Source organism: Triticum aestivum, chromosome 7A, assembly GCF_018294505.1.
Source record: "Triticum aestivum cultivar Chinese Spring chromosome 7A, IWGSC CS RefSeq v2.1, whole genome shotgun sequence".
Classification (NCBI taxonomy): domain Eukaryota; kingdom Viridiplantae; phylum Streptophyta; class Magnoliopsida; order Poales; family Poaceae; genus Triticum; species Triticum aestivum.
The window spans coordinates 530642976-530662480 of NC_057812.1; positions in this window are offsets into that span (position 1 = coordinate 530642976).

Here is a 19505-nt window from a genome sequence, read left to right on the forward strand (position 1 = left end):
CCTGAGCGAGTCTCCTACCGGTTTGATAAACCTTGGTTCTTAACTGAGGGAAATACTATCTGCTAGTATACTAGATCACCCTTCCTCTTCGGGAAAATCGCAATGCCTACCACAAGTAGCAGGCGCACGCGAACAGCATCTGCCCCATGCTTCCTCAGCAAGCGCGCGGGGCTCGCGGCGGAGTACTAGGGACAGTGTGGTGGAGTTTCACCGGGAGGGGTGGGTGGAAGAAAGAAAACTAGGAGAGAGAGGTGAGTGGATCATAGATAGCCCATGCCAGACATGCAGAGGACACGTAAAATGTTCGACTTATGTCCGCTTCGGACCCAACTCTAACCTAAATTTGAGACGAAAATGGGTGTCCAGGACACAAACGGACACGATGTCTGTTTGGGTCGCTATGTTGGGCCATGTTTTTTGGCCTTGTGGACCCAAAGAACCAAAAGCAGACGAATTGTGATGAATATTTATTTGTGCATTCGGTAGGCATGCTCTAACAGTTATGACAACAGAGGTGGCCCGTCGGTTGTCAAGCCAAACGATCGGCCGGCCTCAAGGCCCAATAGGCCAATGTGTGCCATGGGCCCCTTATCATGCGGGAAGCCTTTTTCTAGAAGAATCTTACCATGGTGTACATCTTAGGGACCCCTCATCCCATCCAAACTCTAGGACGGTAGGTAAGCTTATAACCCTAGGTCTCGTCCCCTGTTATAAGGCAAGGCCAGGGGTAGTTCAAATCAACTGACATCAAGTCATAGCCTTGATAGCAACATCTTCATGTATATCGTGACCCCTTCACACGAGGCATTTTTTCCACATCAATCAATTCAAAAGGAGGAGTAGGCTATTACCTCTACGATGAGGGCCCGAACCTAAGTAAACCCCCGTGTGCGATCCTTTCTGGTACATTCAGTCACGTGCTCCCCCTGCTAGATGCCAACTATCATGTTGTGGTCCCCCATACGCTGAGGTGGCCTCATGCGCCGAGTCAGATGGCGCCACACGGGCAAAATACATACAAAAACATCATGAGTGAGCACATCTGCGCACATGAACAACTTTGGCAACTCGAAAGTTGCACTCATGAGTTCAACGGATTATTTTGCACCAATACAATGAGTTCAGTGACTATAGTTGAAGTTTACTCAAAATAAAAAATGCATACATTTGGTCTGCAAATCACAAGGGTAGAGTTTCATTAAGGCTATATCTCGCTTACAAGGAGATCTATCATACCTCGCCTAAAGATTTTTTTCCCCTTTCACATTTTAACGGGGCCAACTCGATTCCTCTCATCCATGTCCCGCTTCTGCGCCATCGCTCGCTTGACTCGCTCGGTGTTGTCGCTGCCAGCTTTTTTCGTTTTATCTTTGTTTTCCTTTTAGTTTCCTTTGTTTTCTACATGTTTTTTTGGTTTTTCTATTTTAATTGCTTTTTCAATGTTTTTATATTTTTTTAGTTTTCAAAGGTTTTTTCTTTCCTTTTCTTTTTTCTATGATTTCTTCGATTTCTTTATTTCTTTCCTCGGTTGTTACTGGTTTTTTTTTCTTTTCTCTTTGTTTTTCGTCATCATACTTCAATTTTTTGGTTTCTCTCTCGATTTTCCACTATTTTATTTTTGTGTTCTTCATTGTTATCCTTCGTTTATTTAGTTTTCCTTTTATTTTTCTTTGGTTTTTGTTTTGTTTATTCCAAGACTTTTATCACTTCCCTTTTTCATCTCATTTTCCTTCTGTTTTCTTTGGTTTTTTGGTTTCTTTCTTAGTTTTCAGTAGGATATTTTCTTTTTTCTTCCGTATTCTTTTTCCTTTTCTCTTTTTCTTTGTATCTATTATTATTTTCTGTTTTTTCTTGCTTTTATCATTTTTAATTGCATTTTCTTTTCATTCTACATCTTTCGTTAATGTCAAGATCATTTTTCCAATGCTCTTTTCAAAAAATTCAAATAACAGTTCAAAAAAATTATACATGGTCGATATTTTTTTGAGAAACATTTTTAACATAACTCAAATGCTTGATTAAAAAGTTCCAAATACAAGCAACTTTTGTATAAATGGTCAACATTTTTTCTATGCATATTTTCATATTTTCAAATGCTTGATTAACATTTTTTAACTACAAGATTAACATTTTTTAAAGACATGTCAAAAATTTTCCTATACACATTTAATATTTTTAAAATGCGTGATTAACATTTTTAAATGCTTGTTTAATATTTTTTCATATGATTGATTCAAAATTTCTAAATACACGGTCAACTTTTTTTCAGTAACTTTGTAGATTTTTTGTAAGCATTTTTTGTACACATGCGAAAGATTTCCTTTATAAATATTTAACACTTTTCAAATGCTTGGTTAACATTTTTTGTATACATGTTCTACATTTTATGTATACACATTTTTAATATTTCAAATGCTTCATTAATATATTTCAAATATAAAATTAACATATTTTTTAATACATGGCCATTATTTTGTCAATACGAATTTTTACATTCTCAAATGCTTTTGTTAACATTTTTTAAATATAAATTTGCATTTTCTTAATAAATCATCAGCATTTTTCTCTACACATTAAACATTTTTTAAATGTTTCATTATTATTTTTAAGTACTTGTTTAATTTTTTCAAAATCTTGGATTAACATTTTTTAAATACATGATCAACTATTTTCACATATATTGTATAATATTTGAATAAATAAGAAACATTTGTGTTATAGACATTAAACATTTTTCAAATGCTTGGTTAACATTCTTTTAAATGTTTTCTGAAATGAATTTTCTTTATTTAGAATATTTGGATGTATAATCAAATAAAAAAAGTAACATAAAACATGAAGAAAAAAACAGAAAATGAGGTCATGGGCTCCCGCACGCCTGGGCCGGCTCACTTATGGAGGTGCCTGGCCGGAGGTCTTGTCTATAAGCGAGGGGAGCTCCCCGTCGTACGTCCGAAATCAGTAGTTGAGGATTACTCGTTCCAAAGATCACTTCAATTCCCCAGCGTGCCACTTGTCGCAACCTGAGAATTTTCTTATTTTTTCGTACATCCGTTTATTCAAAACGTTTTATCTCTCAAACCGTGTGTCCAAATCTCAAACCATTTTTACCGTTGGATTTCTCGCGTCGATGTCTTCAAAACTAGATCCCATGTTGATAAATTTTGACGAACTTTTTTCACGAAAAAACCAGACAAAAAAACCGAACCTGGAGCATGGGTTTTTTTCCTTTCCGAAAGAGGCACGCCCATGCCTCTCACGAAATCACAACCGTACCTCTCTCGGAAGCAAAACCGTGACTCTCGCGGAACGAAAAAAAATAAAAGAAAACGTGTGTTTTTTCGTTTCCGAGGAGGCACGGCCGTAACTCTCGCGAAAGCACACCCGTGCCTCTCGCGGAAGCAAAACCGTGACTCTCGCGAAAGGAAAAAAAACAACAGAAAATGCATTGTTTTCATTTCCGAGAGGCACGGCCGTGACTCTCGCAAACGCACAACCGTGCCTCTCGCGGAAGCAAAACCGTGACTCTCACAAAAGAAAAATAAAATAGAAAATGCATTTTTTTCCATTTCCGAGAGGCAAAACCGTGACTCTCGTGAAAGAAATAAAATGTGTTTTTTCGCACAAATTTTTTTTTTGAATTTTTTTTGTCGAAAAGCTAAGGAAGACAGGTGGAAAACCAAAACGTCGAAAAAACCCGGAAAAAAGTCGTTTAAATAGCCGAGAACGCGTGCGGAAAAATAAAAAAATCCGAAGGGAGCGCCCAAAGTACGACACGTGGCAAATGGCTGAGAGCGCGTCAAGTGGCGCTGATCGTTGCGAGGCTCCCGAAGGAGCGCTCGTTAACTAGTGGCTCCCTCTATGTCTCGCCTTCAAAGTCCACCTTCGGACTTGCTGAAGGGGCGACCAAGATGGGCCGGCCCACGCTGGCGGCAGGCCACAGCACTTTTCTCTGTTTTAGCTTTTTTGCTTTATTTTTGTACTCTTGTTTATACTTCAAAATATTCAAAATATATGTATTACAAAAAAAACTCTACAAAAAAAAATCGAAACATGTTGGACGAGTATTTGAAAAATGTTAATCAAGCGTTTGGAAAATGTTAAATATGCATAGAAAAAAAAGTTAACCATGCATTCAAAACATGTTAATCTTTTGCTTGAAAACTATTTATCAAGCATTTAAAGAAATGTTAAAATGTATACAAAAAATGTTGATCATATATTAAAAATTATTAAAAATGTATAGAAAACTGTTGAACAGGTATTCAAAAATAATAATATCTTGTATTTGAAATTTTCTTAAACTGTGCATAGAAAAAAATGTTGACCATGTATTACAAAAATGTATTATTTGTATTGGAAATATGGTAGACACATAATAAAAGAATGTTGTTGGCATATACAAAAAATGTAGAATAATAACCAAAAGAACAAATAAAACCGAAAATAGAAACAAAATAAACAAAAAGATAAAAGAAAATGGAAATGGAGAAACAAAATGCAAAAAAGAATGAAAGAAAAAAGGAAAAAGAATAATAGGGGGAAATCCCGAAGAAAACGGCTCGAGTAGCCTCAAGTGGGACGCGCCCCTAGTTCTTATTTCTTACCACGAAAGGAAATTAGGCGGAGTGACTAGCGCGGCACACGATCTCCCTGTAGACCAGGGATCGATTCTTCCTTCTCGCATTTCCTCTCAATTTACGACTAGGCGCGCATGAATGGGCCAGCCCAATATGATGCGAGAGTGAAAAAGCTTCAGCGGGAGGTGCTACTTGTCTCGCTTAATAGCCTCAGAAAGACTTGTCTCGCTTAATGCGATAAATAGTCGCCGCGATAAGCGGGACATAGCGCTGCCCGGAGAGTTTAGTAGACTAGGCCTTTCTGTTTGGCATATGGGTTAGTTTGGGCCCTGAACTTTGAATGGGCCACTTTGGTCACCCCAAGAAATAGATATGTACTGGTATAATCTTCGTTTAGCTCCATGGGGACAGAAAGAAAAACACTGAATAAAGCACCACTAGTCTAGTACGTACCACACGGTCAACATTCACAATCACTTTTTTTTTTTTGCGGGGAACATTCACAATCACTTTACCATGCATGACATACGTAGACGGAAAGCAACACAATTAAAACAAGCTAGCTTCATGTCTAAATCTAGCTGTAACGTCAGGCAATGCAAGTTTTTCAGCGACAGCGAAACAAATCTTTTGGCGACAGCCAAACTGAAACAAAAGCTGAAACAAACCACGACATAGAAGACTGTAGTAACATATACGTAACTCATTGGCTCAGGCATTGGAAGGTCGTGCTGCTGTTTAGTGCAACCCAAACAAAACAGCTTAGGGTAACCGATCCTTAATAACCGGTTAAAAAAGTAAAATTTTGGTTTTACCTTTTTAAACGGGACCTAACCGATCTTCAATCGGCGTTTGTGGAGGATAAATTATCCTCAGCTGCCTCCGCCGCCCCTATTTTTACTATTTCACCCCGCGGACGAATAGAAAAAGCCTCTTCGACTTCTCTTCCTCTCCGCCTCCTCTGCCTCTTCTCCTACCCCATCCACGTCGCCGGCGACTCCCCCCACCATTCCCCGACCTTCCTCCTTCCTCCAATGGCCGGATCACATCACCAGCGCTCCTCGCCGCCATGCCCGTGGTTCGTCTTCAAGCGGCGCGTCCTCAAGCCGCCGCCGCCCCTCCGATGTGGCCACCACTGTCCGCATCGCCGACTTCCCCGAGCTCCTCCACCGCGGAAGCCACAGAGGAAACACCTCGGCGTCCGCCGGTGAGCGTGGAGGACTTGGGTTGCGGAGATCACTCACCACGAGACCCATACCAAAAAGTGGATCGGTCGTTCCACATCGCGGAGCTCGCCGTGCTCGAATACGACCGGTGGAAAGTCCGGCTCCAGGACTCGGTCGCGCCTCAACTTCCCGTTTGGGACGGAGCCCGTCCACCTTCTCTATCGGCGTCGGGTGTGGAGATCTCGGCGACGGCTCGGGAGGACATGGACGAGGATTACATGGCGGACCTCCGCCCCTAGTACCCTGAGATCGTGGAGGCAGGGCGGGCCATCTTCGCAGAGCGGGCGGTCAATGACAAGGTCATTTTTATCTCCGACGACGAGGAGCAAGGCGGCAGCAACGACAGCAGGGCCAAGTAGGAGTTAGACGTCGAGAAGTGGCGGCGCATCTTCCCCGACTCCGGCGATGAGGGCACCGGCCCGGACCCAATGGGCGGTGGCAGGTCGATGCAAGATTGGCTCGACCTCTACTATGACAAGGATGAGAGCATCTACAGCCAGGTGTCCCAAACCCACCTCAAATGCCCGGGCGGACGGCTTGGTCACTGACCTGTCACGAAAGTGCGACCCAAACAGGCTCCTCAAACTGGCCTCATACGTCCGGGCTGACCGGCACCCCTCATATTCAGCCCAAATATGGGATGGTTATCGGGGCGCCCGGGCACGTCCGCCACGTCGGAATGACGATGGGGTTCCACAAGGAATCACCCAAAAACCTGGCGGTTCGATAGACGTCTCCTCCGTCGCCGCGTGGCGCCGCTCCGGCGGGCCGCGTAGTGCCCTAACCCGGCTATTTAAGCCGATCATCGGCACTGAAATCCTACCCATCCAAATCCCCCCTCCCGTCCGCCACAGCCGCCACTTTCCGCTCGCCGTCCGCCACTTAAGGCTCCTCGTCCGCCACTTCCTGTTAGTAGCTATGCCCCCACGCCATTGGGCAACTTATCTAATGCCGGAGCGCCGGCTGCAGCTCCTTGAGCAGGTCCTGGCAAGGCGCGAAGCTTGCATAGCAGTGGGGCTACCTTCGGATGCAGTAGATCCGGAGGGGGACGGGGGACATGAGGACGAAGAGGAGGAGGAGGACTTGAGGGACGCTGATGCCGTGGATGTACAGGCGGAGTAGCTAGCGATCCTCGATTCCCTTCGGTCGGTATCGACGGCGGAGGCCAAGTGGCGTCGTGTGCAGGAGGCTAGGCGGAGCACATCGCGGATGGTCTGCAGGAGGCGGAGGGGGAGCATGTCGTGGACGTCGACGAGATGCCTACGACTATGGAGGAGGAGGAGTGGGAGCCCTCCTACGCGCCCATCTATCCGGTGCCCGGCATGGATGTCGTGGACATCTTCGACGACGAACTTAGTTTAGAATAGTGTGGTTTACGTACTATCTAGGAAAACTTTTGCATGATTTGTATTGATCTAGGGGGTGAAATATGAGGTATTCAGATGCATATCATCAAATATGAGATATGACCGGTTAGTGCCCCCGACGCGTCCGCGGGCATTTGAGGGACCGGATTTGCCAAATCTGGTTGTAGATACTCTGATGACGATGAGTAGTCTAGTTTAGGGTTTAGTGTAGTTTAAGTTTGAATTTATGTGTAAAGTTCAGTTGTCAAGACAATGTGTTCCATTAGGTTGAACTTATGTTTAAATTTATGTAAATTTTAGTTAAAATTAGGTTGAGCTAATGCATGTTTAATTTTTACTCTGCTATATATAGGGGGTCGGTTAGATCCGATGAAATCTTAGGGCATGTTCGGTAGTTGCCCAACTTCAGCAAATCCTCAAATCTCGCTTCTCGTTTCGGTTGCCAGCTTCAGGCCGGAACGTTAGCGATCAAAAAATCGTTCGGTGAGGCTGCTCCAGTTTCCCTCTCGCCACGCATGGGCTGACAGCCTTTTCAGTGGGTCACGCATGTACGTATGGCACTTGGCGGTGGCACATCTTTGTAATAAGAGAGTGGGGATCGGGGCGTCTCTCCAGCCTATCTATCGAACCGGTACGTATGGCACTTGGCGGTGGCACAACTCTGTAATAAGAGCGAACTTCAGTTTTTGCGTTTTCTGGGATCTCCAAATGAGCTGCTCCGCGTTTTTGTACATAGCCCGGCCACTGATCCGGGAAGCCAGCTTCGTGGAGCCGGGCCGTTCGGGCCAGCTCCAGTCGCGGATTCGGCGAAGCGGGGAGCTGGGAAGCTACCGAACAGGCCCTTAGTAAAATAAAAATACTTCACTAGAGGTTTAGTCCACCGGATCCTTCGCTATTGAGTTGCCCCTGCGAACCAAACAAACCCTGCACATTTTCCCCCACAACGCCAGCCACGGAAAGGGTCCTATCACTAGATTTTTGCAGGATCGAAAGAATCATCTACTTAGTTTACTTGCCTGTAGCTTTCCTGAGCTCACACTTGATAGCTTTTTGTACAATATCTACCTTGGAATCCACCCCATACAGCCAAACTGGCTGTTTTCTTAGATAAACAAAATGTACCGTGTTCTTGACTGTTCTAAGTCAGAACGTGCGCCATCTTTCTTATGTACCATGCTCCGGGGGCAAAAGTGATCTCAAACGAAAAGAAATTCAACGGACAGTAACATATCATTGACAAGATCCATGAAGCTGCGGTTGCGATCCGCGTTTGCTGATCTCAATATATGGATTTGCATATCATACAACCGTATCAAGGCTGGACACGTGTGTGTTCTCCTTATCCGGCACTCATCTTTATCAGATCGAAGACATCAGAGTTGTTAGGTTGAATCTGTCCGTATTTTGGACGCCGGCCGTTGCCTGATGCCTTCCCACCTTTGTCACTTCAATTTTCGTACTGTAGGTTACCCTGTTCAAGTTTGCTTCGGTACACCTCTAAAAAGTGATGTACCTTCGAGGTAAATCTACGGTGGAAATTAAATATGTCTTTGTTAAATATAGTGTAACCTCCGTTCGGCCTCCTTCCCAATAAAGAACCTAAGGCTCCTCTACCTCCCGCCGCCGTCGCCGTCGGTCCATCTCGTCTCCGGCGGTCCTATGGTCATGGAGACGTGGTGGACCCCGCCCTTGCCGGTGGGAGGGGTCTTCCATTGTTTTTAGGTGTTTTTATGAGTTTGTTTACGATTTGACTCCTGCTCAGGAAGACAAGGCGTTGGCGGCTCCGTAAAGATGGAATAATTTCCTCCCCGCCCGGCCCCGTCCCGGTGATGCGTTTAGCGTTGTCAGAGGACGTGTGGAGGTGTGTCTTCGGCTATCTCGTGAGATTCGATCGGTGATGGTCTTTGCGATGGATCCGGTTGGATCCAGTCTTTATTCGTGTGTCTACAGGTTGGATCCTTTCAATCTATACTTCTCTTCATCGCCGACGGTTGCTATTCTGATGCGTGGGTCTTGTGTTGCCTTAGCATGATGACTTCCCGACTGTCTACTGCAACAAATTTGGCATGGCTCCGATGAGGGAGGGATGATGACGGCACCGCGCCTTCGGCTCACTTCAGTGTTTGTAGTCATCGTTAGGTGGTCTACGAACATGAATGTAATTTTTATTATTTTATGTGTTCTTTGTACTGCCATGGCATGATGGAAAGATCGTCCATTCGAAACTAAATGTTGCTGAAACGAGTGTATCTAGACATGATAGTTAATTTCAAACAAAGAGTTACTTACATAACCATTATCATTTCTTCCCTCTATAAGCAAATATAAAACATTTTAGATCACTAGAGTATTAATCAAAAATGTCTTACATTTGTTTACTGAGGTAGTACCTTTCAAAGAAAAAAGAACTATTATCACCTAGGAAGTCTGATGACCCTTTAGGCCTTTTCTTATGCAAAAAATCCTAAGATCTATTAATAATATATAATATAAATACAAAGAGCACCAAGTAACAAACAATATCATCAGATCCAAGGACCATCCAGGGACAAGTACAAATACTAAAGCTAGCTGAAAGCGCGCCACTATTATCTTTCTTCCTTATCCGTGCAAACGTTGTTGTAGTAGACAGTCAGAAAATCGTCATGCTAAGCCTTCAAAGTATCAGCACACTAGAGTATCAACCCAAAGATGATGAGAAGCATAGACCGGAAGGGCCATATCTGCAAAAACAGCAACGACAATGAGTGTTGTGGAATCCAAACAGATGCACCGAAGACAAGCGTCAATGGGATCCAAAAGAATCTTTCGGAGACTCACCTCCACACCCCCTCCATCAATGCTAGGCGCACCACTGACGCGAGGATAGGACGGGGTGGGGGTGGGGGTGCGCTATTTTAACTCCGGGACACAGTTGTTGTCGTCTCTTCTCTTGTAACACATCATCATCAATCATTTAGAAAAAAACATCCTTGATCTAATTAGAACCTTTTCATACAAATGGCCAATAAATATGTAGGCACCTTCTAATCCCGCGCCTTGAAATTTATCGTGCCATCATAATTTTTCTCAGTTGTACATTAGTACTTGATGTCAATCGGAAGTCTCAATTGATTGGGTTGGTTTTAGCCTAAGTAGATTGAAATTGTGATACACACTCCAGTTTCCTTTTAATGAATACAATCTCCAATTGATTGATTAGTGACACTCCCTGCATTTTTACTGTACTTATTAAGTTTTTTAGTCAACCTCTGTAAATTTTGATTAACATTATATTTAAAAGTAACAACATCTAGAGTGTCAAATAAATATAACATGATAATACATTTTATGAGACTATGGTGGACCTAATGATATTGATTTGGTATTATGAATATTGATATAATTTGTATGCACTTGGTCGAACTTACCGGCTTTTCAATTAGAAACGGAGGACAAAGTTATCTTTTTTAATTTAATCAAGGATGCAGAGCTTTTACCACCGTTTAAAAATAACATAAAGTTGCCATTTTTAGAATTTGCAGCTCTCGTTATATAGAATCTTGCTGACCCTCATTACATTCTCTCAACAAATTTTACCAATTCTCTGCCAACAAATAATCAAGAATCTATAGCCGATACTCTGGCTAGGCAATGATTGACAAAAGTTGTTGCTAGTGTTTAACAACCGTGGTAGTGCTCTGTATCCCAACCCAGCATGGCTTGTATTTGTTGAATATATTGTGTGTGTCTCTATCAAGTTTCGATTTTCAAAACAACTGGTTGAAACATAAATTTAGTATGGTACCCGAGCCTTCGGCTTCCCTGCGCCGTTCCTCCCAGCTTTCGCCGGCGTTGGACGTCACCCGTCACTTGTTTCCCGTCCGGCGGAGATGCCGCCTAAGCCACCTCCGCCACGGGTTGCGCCGGTGGTGAGGAACCCGGCCGGGGCTGCGGGGGCTGCCTCTACTCCGGCTGCGACTGCTGTCGCGCCGGGCCTCGCTCGTGCGGCGCCTCCCCCACGGGTCGTTCCACCGCCGCCTCGGGGAGCACCTCCTCCGCCTCCGGCTAGGGTGGCCCAGCCGCCTAAGGCCGCGCCCCCTCCGCCTCCCCAGCCTAGGGCTGCGCCAACACCGCCGCCAAGGGTCGAGCCGCAGCCGACACAACGGCCGTGGCCGAGGCAGATGGCGGGTGGACGCGGTGGCACTGCCCATGGCACGAACGGCCGTGGGGCGGGGGCGTTTGTGAGGGATGATCATAATCCTCCGCGACGACAGTGGGGCGATGATGGATATGATGCTTATGGCTCTGGGCTGCATCGGGGCTCTTCATCTACCGGCGGTGGCCGAGAGGATGACGGCAATACCAACCGGGATTTCCAAGGACCGCCCGGCAACTTCGTGGAGGGTGCGGTTGGCCCCAATAACCGCTCTTTCCGGGGTCGTTTCCGTGAGGGCGGGGCGGGAACAGACGTTTCTATCAGCCAAGGCATCCGAAGACGACGGTTGAGACGGAGGTGGCTGACGGTGGATCGAATCTACCGCAGGTGGCGGTGGAGACGGTTCAAGCTCTGGCCGAAGTTACGTTGCCGGAGCCCATGTAGACTGGTGATTCTGCGTCTGAGCAAGGTACGGACAAATCTGAGGCTGATAAGTTGTCCAAATGGCCGGCAAAGAAGAAGAAGCTCACTTGTTTTCGTTGTGGTGACACGGGACACTTTATGGCTGAGTGCACTGCGGAATTATGTGACCTGTGCCGGAAACCTAAGCATACTGCTGCCCAGTGTCCTCTTATGCTTGGGTCTAAGCCTTCTGTTCAGATTTACGGGGTCTGCTGCTCGGAGTTGATGTTCTTCGAGTCTCCCACAGTGGCACCTTTGGTACCAGCGGTAGAGACTTCTTTCCCAGGGGTGGTGAAGGTAGTTCATGGACCATTGACCGAGGCGCAAATTATTCAGCAGCTGCGGGAACTCGCTCCGGGTAATTTTCAGTGGTCGTTGCTCAAGCTAAATGACACGTCTTACAAAGTTGATTTTCCGTCTAAGGAGGATCAGGTGCGAATCCTCAAGTTCGGTATGAGCAGGGTTACAGGCACTAGTTTTGTGCTGCAGTTTGATGAGTGGAAAAAGAAGGAGCCGCAGGGCACGCCGTTGAGGCAGATTTGGGTTCGTTTCTCCGGGGCACCATCTGATCCCTTGGATAGCTTCTTGGTGACCTGGAGTTTGGGGTCTTTGATCGGCAAGACTGAACAGGTGGATATGCCATTCACGAGGGCCAACGGGGTGGCGCGTTTACTGGTCAGTGTTGCTAATATTGAGTTCTTGCCGAACGTGGTGCCTTGGACGTACGATGGTGTTATGTATCAGTTGGACGTTTTGTATGAGGATCCTAATTTGTTCGATAAGTTTGAGGATGTTAACCCTATGGACACGACTAAGGGAGGAGGTGCCCCAGGGAACCAGGATGATTCGATGGGGGATGATGACAGGGCCAAGGGTCCGGTAGGTCCGTCTGAGTCTACTGATACTGCTCCTATTAGGTCTTCTGGGGTTGCTCCGACGTCCACCTTGCAGCTTGGGTCCTTGGGACCGTTCTCTGCTCTTCCTCGGCTGCGGGGTGTATTTCCGGGTTCCATGGATCCCATGGCTCCTAGTTGTGCGCCGGCGGTCCTTGAGTTGGGAGATGCCGAGGGGCAGGTGGCCCTTCCCACGTCTCCTACCTCGCTGATGACTACTGTGGATGGTGCGGCGCTTGCGGCTATGGCTCCAGGTGACGGGCAGGAGGCCCGGTCCCCTGTGATGCCGACGCCGACGACGCCCATGGAGGACTCGGCGCTCTTCCCATCGTCGCCGCGAGCGGGAGGAGGGATGGCCGTGCAGGAGGCCACCGTCACTCTTTGCCCTGTTGCGGTGGGCGGGTCAGGTGACGCGACCGTATCACCGGCTTCCTCTCCGGAGCACCGTGCGCGGGTCTCCCCGACCCCTGCTGCCGGCGGGTCGCCCGTGGACAGGCCGCGGGTGTCGTCGCCGTGCTGCTCTCCTGCCCCGGTGGCTACGGCCCGGGGTGCCACTGTTGGGGGATGGGCAGGAGGCCTTTCCCCTAGCAGAGCTTCACGCGAGGAGGTTATCGCCTTTGGCTGTATCCCGGACCCGGTCTCCCAGGGGAGGCGGGTCAGCGGGAGGCTGCAGGAGCAGCCGGACGTTGATGATATGCAGCTGAGGTGCGCTTTGAGAGCTGCCAAGCTGCGTGACGTCGAAACCTCCACTGGTATGTCGGTTAATAAGTCGAATTCCATTTTGCATTTTACTGATGTTGAAATTATTCATAATGCAAATCAAATAGGAGTTTCACTTGGTAAAAATGATATTGAGGTCTCTAGGTCGGTTAATGACATGCTTGATTTGGAAGCTGATCGTGCGGTAGATATGATCCGTCACATAGCTGCTGTTAAACCTACAAACGATTCGGAGATAGATGCGCTTGGGGTTAGGGTTCTTGATGGCTTGTGTGTCGATCTTGACCCTGCTCTACCCGAGACGGAGGAGGACACCATTCCTGAGGTGTCTCTTCATGTAGATGAGCCCGAGGCGATAGAGGCAGAGAATGACTGTGCTCACCAGGATGATGGTCACCTTCAGCCAAAGCGGGCGTGGAAACGGAAGGTTTATCCCGTCTCGGCAGCACGTAGGAGTGCTAGGATCTGCACTGCAAAAAAAATTCATGATGAATTATGAGAGGCATTTTCTGGAATAGCAAAGGTCTTAGAGACCTGGCTAAAAGAAGATTTCTAGCGGAGGCTTCTCTTGAACATCAGTTAGATTTTATTGCATTGTCTGAGACTGGAAGAAGCAACTTCACCTCTCAATTTCTTGCCACTTTGTCCGGGGGGTAGATTTTGATTGGCATTGCCTCCCCCTCGAGGAAGATCCGGTGGGGTTCTGCTTGGGGTTAAGTGCGAAACGTTGGAAGTTCGGAGTGTAGTTTTGGGGGATTTTGCTGTCAAGTTTCGAGTTCGAACTAAGGCAGATGGGTTTGATTGGGCTTTGGTGGCGGTGTATGGAGCTGCGCAACCAGAGCTCAAGCCAGACTTTTTGGCGGATCTGGTTCATATTTGTGGTAACGAACAGCTCCCCCTCTTAGTAGGGGGGTGTTTCAACATTATCCGTAGGAAGGAGGAGAAGAATAATGACAATTTTGACGGCCGATGGTCGTTTATGTTCAACACGATTATCGAAAGTTTGGATCTCAGAGAGATAGAGCTTTCGGGTAGGAAATTCACTTGGGCTAATTCGTTACCGGTCCCGACGTTTGAGAAACTTGACCGTGTCCTCGCAAGTGTCGAATGGGAACAGAAGTTTCCTCTGGTAACCATGCAGGCATTGACAAGAGGTGTCTCTGATCACACACCGTTACTAGTTGATTCAGGAGTTCTAACTTTTGTGGGCAACAAGAACATTTTCTCGTTTGAACTTGCCTGGTTTGAAAGAGAAGGTTTCATTGAGTTGTTAGCTCGGGAGTGGGCTAAGGACTCAGGAGGAAGGACGCCTATCGAGCGATGGCAATGCAAGATTCTTCATCTCCGAAGGTTCCTTCGAGGATGGGCTAAGCACACGCATGGTATTTATAAGGCGGAGAAGGAGAGACTTCTTCTACTTATTCAAAACCTTGAAGTTAAACCTGAAACTTCTATCTTGGATTCCAGTGAGTTGGAAACAAAGATAGAGGCGGAGATGCGACTTAAACAGCTTCTTCGCGAGGAGGAATTGAAGTGGGCATTGCGAGCTAAGGTTCGCAAGATAGTACAAGGCGAGGACAATACTCAATTCTTTCATATGATTGCTAATGGGAAGCATCGTAAGAAGAGAATTTTCCAGTTAGAACAAGACGAAGGGACGATAGTTGGTCAAGACAATCTGAAAGTCTACATTACCAATTATTATAAGCAGTTTTTTGGTCCCCCGGAATAGAATTTTGTGTCCTTAGACGAGTCTAGGGTTGAGGATGTTCCTCAACTTGAGAATGCCGAGAATGAGCTCCTCACTGCTCCGTTCTCTGAGAAAGAGGTGTTTGAAGCCATTGCACAAATGGAGAATAATAAGGCTCCAGGACCGGATGGGTTTCCGGCGGAGTTCTACAAAAAGTGCTGGCAATTTATTAAGGGTGATTTGATGCCCATGTTTCAGGAGTTTTTTGAGGGACAGCTTCAGTTGTTTAAGCTGAATTTTGGAACGATAACTCTTCTTCCTAAGAAGACAGCCGCGGTTCGCATTGAGCAGTTCAGACCTATATGTCTGCTTAATGTGAGTTTCAAAATATTAACCAAGGTCGGGACGAACAGACTTACGCAGATTGTGCACTCTGTGGTTAATCCATCCCAGACTACTTTCATGCCTGATAGAAACATCCTTGAAGGGGTTGTTGTTGTCTTGCATGAAACGCTCCATGAAATCCACTCAAAAAAACTGGATGGCGTAGTTTTTAAAGTGGATTTTGAAAAAACATATGATAAAGTTAAATGGCCTTTCCTTCAACAAGCTTTGCATATGAAAGGTTTTGATCCGACCTGGAGAAACCAGATTGATTCCTTTACGCAAAAAGGGAGTGTAGGGATTAAAGTGAATGACGACATAGGTCACTATTTCCAAACTCACAAGGGGCTAAGGCAAGGAGACCCAATGTCACCGATCCTATTTAATATAGTGGCTGATATGCTCACTATCTTGATAGGTCGGGCAAAGGATGCAGGGCAGGTAGGTGGCCTGGTCCCACATCTAGTTGACGGAGGGATTTCCATTCTTCAGTATGCTGATGATACTATCATCTTTATGGAGCACGACTTGGCGAAAGCAAGAAACATGAAGCTGCTGTTATGCTTATTTGAACAATTATCTGGCCTCAAAATTAACTTCCACAAGAGCGAATTGTTTTTCTTTGGAAGAGCAAAGGATGACCAGGACACGTATAAACAATTGTTCGGTTGTGAATTGGGCTCTTTACCATTTACGTACTTAGGTATACCCATTCATCATCGTAAGCTGACTAACATTGAGTGGAAATGCATCGAGGATCGCTTTGAAAAGAAACTGAGCTGTTGGAAAGGGAAGCTCATGTCATACGGAGGACGATTGATTCTGATTAATTCGGTCCTTACAGTATGCCTATGTTTCTCTTATCCTTTTTCCAGGTTCCGGTGGGAGTTAGGAAAAGGTTAGATTTCTACCGATCTCGATTCTTTTGGCAGAATGACGAGCTCAAACGAAAGTATAGGCTTGCTAAGTGGGATATAATCTGTAGACCGAAGGACCAAGGGGGTCTAGGTATTGAAAATTTGGAAGTCAAAAACATATGTCTCCTTAGCAAGTGGCTATTTAAACTATCATCTGAGACGGAAGCTACTTGGGCACAGATTTTGCGTAATAAGTATCTTTATGCCAAAACCTTGGCTCAGGTAAATGTGAGGCCTTCCGACTCACCTTTCTGGAAGGGTTTGATGAGAGTCAAACAACTTTTTTTTCAACAAGTCAAAATTTATTGTCGGGAGTGGTGCCACTACGAGGTTTTGGGAGGATACGTAGCTTGGGGAGACTCCCCTTGCACTTCAATATCCTACTTTGTACAGCATTGTGCGACGTAGAGAAGCCTACGTTGCAACTGTTCTACAATCCACTCCCCTCAATATTAGTTTTCGAAGGACACTAGTTGGAAATCGTTGGGAGGCCTGGCTCCACCTTGTTAGATGTTTAATGGAGATCCGGCTGACCCAGCAACCAGATCAGTTGTATTGGAAACTTACTAAGAACGGTGTGTTCTCGGTTAAGTCTATGTATCTAGATGTCATTAACTCTAGCGTTGTTCCTTCCTTGATTCACGTTTGGAGAGTCAAGGTTCCTTTACATATCAAAGTGTTTATGTGGTTTGTGCATAAACAAGTCATTTTGACTAAGGATAACCTGGCAAAACGCAACTGGATGGGCTCATCTAGGTGTAGCTTTTGCGATCATAATGAAAACATCAAACACCTCTTTCTCGATTGTCCGTTGGCTAAGATACCGTGGCGCTCGATTCATATTGCGTTTAATATTAATCAATCCACCTCTATCGACATGTTATTTGGAACATGGCTTGATGGGGTTGATTCCGATACTGCAAGACACATTCGTGTTGGCGTTTGTGCTTTACTTTGGGCAGTATGGAACTGCAGAAATGATTTAGTATTTACAGATCAACAAACATTTACTTTTTGCAGGTTATCTTCAGGGCCACGACATTCATCCGTATGTGGTCGTTACTCACTCCGACGGAGGACAGGGAGCGTTTGGTTACTGCGTCTACCCGATGGAAGATGGTAGCGCGGGATATTTTTAACCGGTTTGGATGTCGGTCATGTAATAGGATAGGCATGTGGTGCTCCTATTGTGTTTGCCAGCCGGTTGTGGCTTTGGGTTTTCGCTCTGTCGAGCTTTATTGTTTATCTTCGCACCTCGGTACTTGGCGCTTTTGTTACTGGACTTTATTTTTAATAATATGAGCCGTATGCATCTTTCTGATATAGAGGCTGGGGTAAACCTCCTTTTCGAAAAAAAACCCCGAGCCAGAGGTCTAGTATAAGTGACACTGCCGATTCCACACTTTCGTTGAGTGACTGACCGGCTACCGCTGGTTGTCTGCAAACATTGTATGTGTAGAGGATAGCTGGCCTGAACTCACCCACGCTAGATTATCAGTCTCACGGAAGTTTCATTGCTGGGCAGTTCAATGCACGAGCAGAGCCGTCCAACAATATGGATCTCATCACTCTCACCTCACATACCACCGTTGTCGGGGCGACAGCGTGCGGTTTGACCAGGAAGATACACGCCGTTCGCATGGAAGGCCTGGAGCAGCGACTTGCGTCAGTAAACAAGTGCAGTGTACAGCAGCAGCAGCAGCAGCAGCAGCAGCAGCATATATTAGCTGTTGCCCGGCAACGCTAGTTGCATGCCAACTTGGACTTTGGATCCAGATCTTACGGGCCACTCGGTATACACCTTTGCTTCCGCCCGTGACATCCGCAACGGCTTTTCTGAAGATCATTCCTCACATGCAGATGCAGCGCGTATAGTGCCACTAAGTTTTTGTTTTCAGTGAAACGAGGAGATGATAGCTTCTACGCCAAATCTACCGTAAAGGCCTCTCTAATGGCAACCCGCAAAGATCCTGCACCTGTCCGTGGACAGGGGGCAGTCCATGAATACGGATGCGGATGACAGTCATCCAACATTAATCGCATATATTTTCACAACAACTCAAATCATACGGACGAAATTCGTGCAAATACAACCGGATTTCATACAAACATAGAGGATTTCTTACAAACCAGACGCAAACAGTTATATTTAACTAAAAAAAATTAAAACTATGTGCACGTATGGTCGCGCGGAGCTCCACTCCCACGATACGGATACACTACACTAGTCTATAGCCGGCCGGGGCGGATCCCTTCGTCACCGGACTGCCAGGAGTCCTGGAGGCATATTCTTCCCCCGTATCTTCCCTATGTCCGGCTGCGCCCCTCATCGGATTGTGGCGAAGAGAGTGCTTCAGCCGGAGAGGAAGGGTGCTTCCGTGTATGCCTAGGCCAGGGTGGTCTAAGATAAAGAAGAAACCGGGTGTACAAGCCGGTGACGCGCCGGCGGCGGTCTCCCGTGTTCTACTTTCCCTCGAAGTTAAAAGCGGAAGGGGACGCGGATGCGCTGGCCACCAACTCGTCGATCTCCTCCGCACATCCGCCTTCTTTCTCTGCCTGCATGGCGCGGCTACACGCGCGTTGACGGCGGATGGCGCGGTTGTGGGCACTGGAGGGGCGGTACGACGCGGCGTCGTCCATGCCCGTGTCGTCGTGCTCCCCGCCGCGCCGGCCTGAAGCAACTCGCCACTCCTCCGCGAGCTGGCTTGGAGCGACGAGCTACTGAACCACGCGCCGGATTGGGGCGACAACTTGCTCCATTGGCCTAGGAGAGGGAGGTAGAGTAGCGAGCTGCCTCGCTCGTATCCGCCGGACTCGGCGGGCCACCATGCCGGCTTTTATGCCGGAGAACTGCTCTTCCTGACTGATGCCATCAAAATGGTGGAGAAAATGGTGAAGGAGGAGATGGGGGAGTGATGGAGGGGTGTGATTCTTGCCTGACGTCTGCCCTCGTTTAAATAGAGGGCGGACGGGACGAGCTCGGCCGACGTTGCGTTTAATACCAGCCCGCTCCTGAACGGACGTGTGGCCAGAGTAGGTTTCTCGGTTTCCACGCGGGGATAATGGATGCGTATGAATGCGGGGAGGAGGCGTGTTCAACCGGGCATGCAGCGGGCGACGCCCTCGAC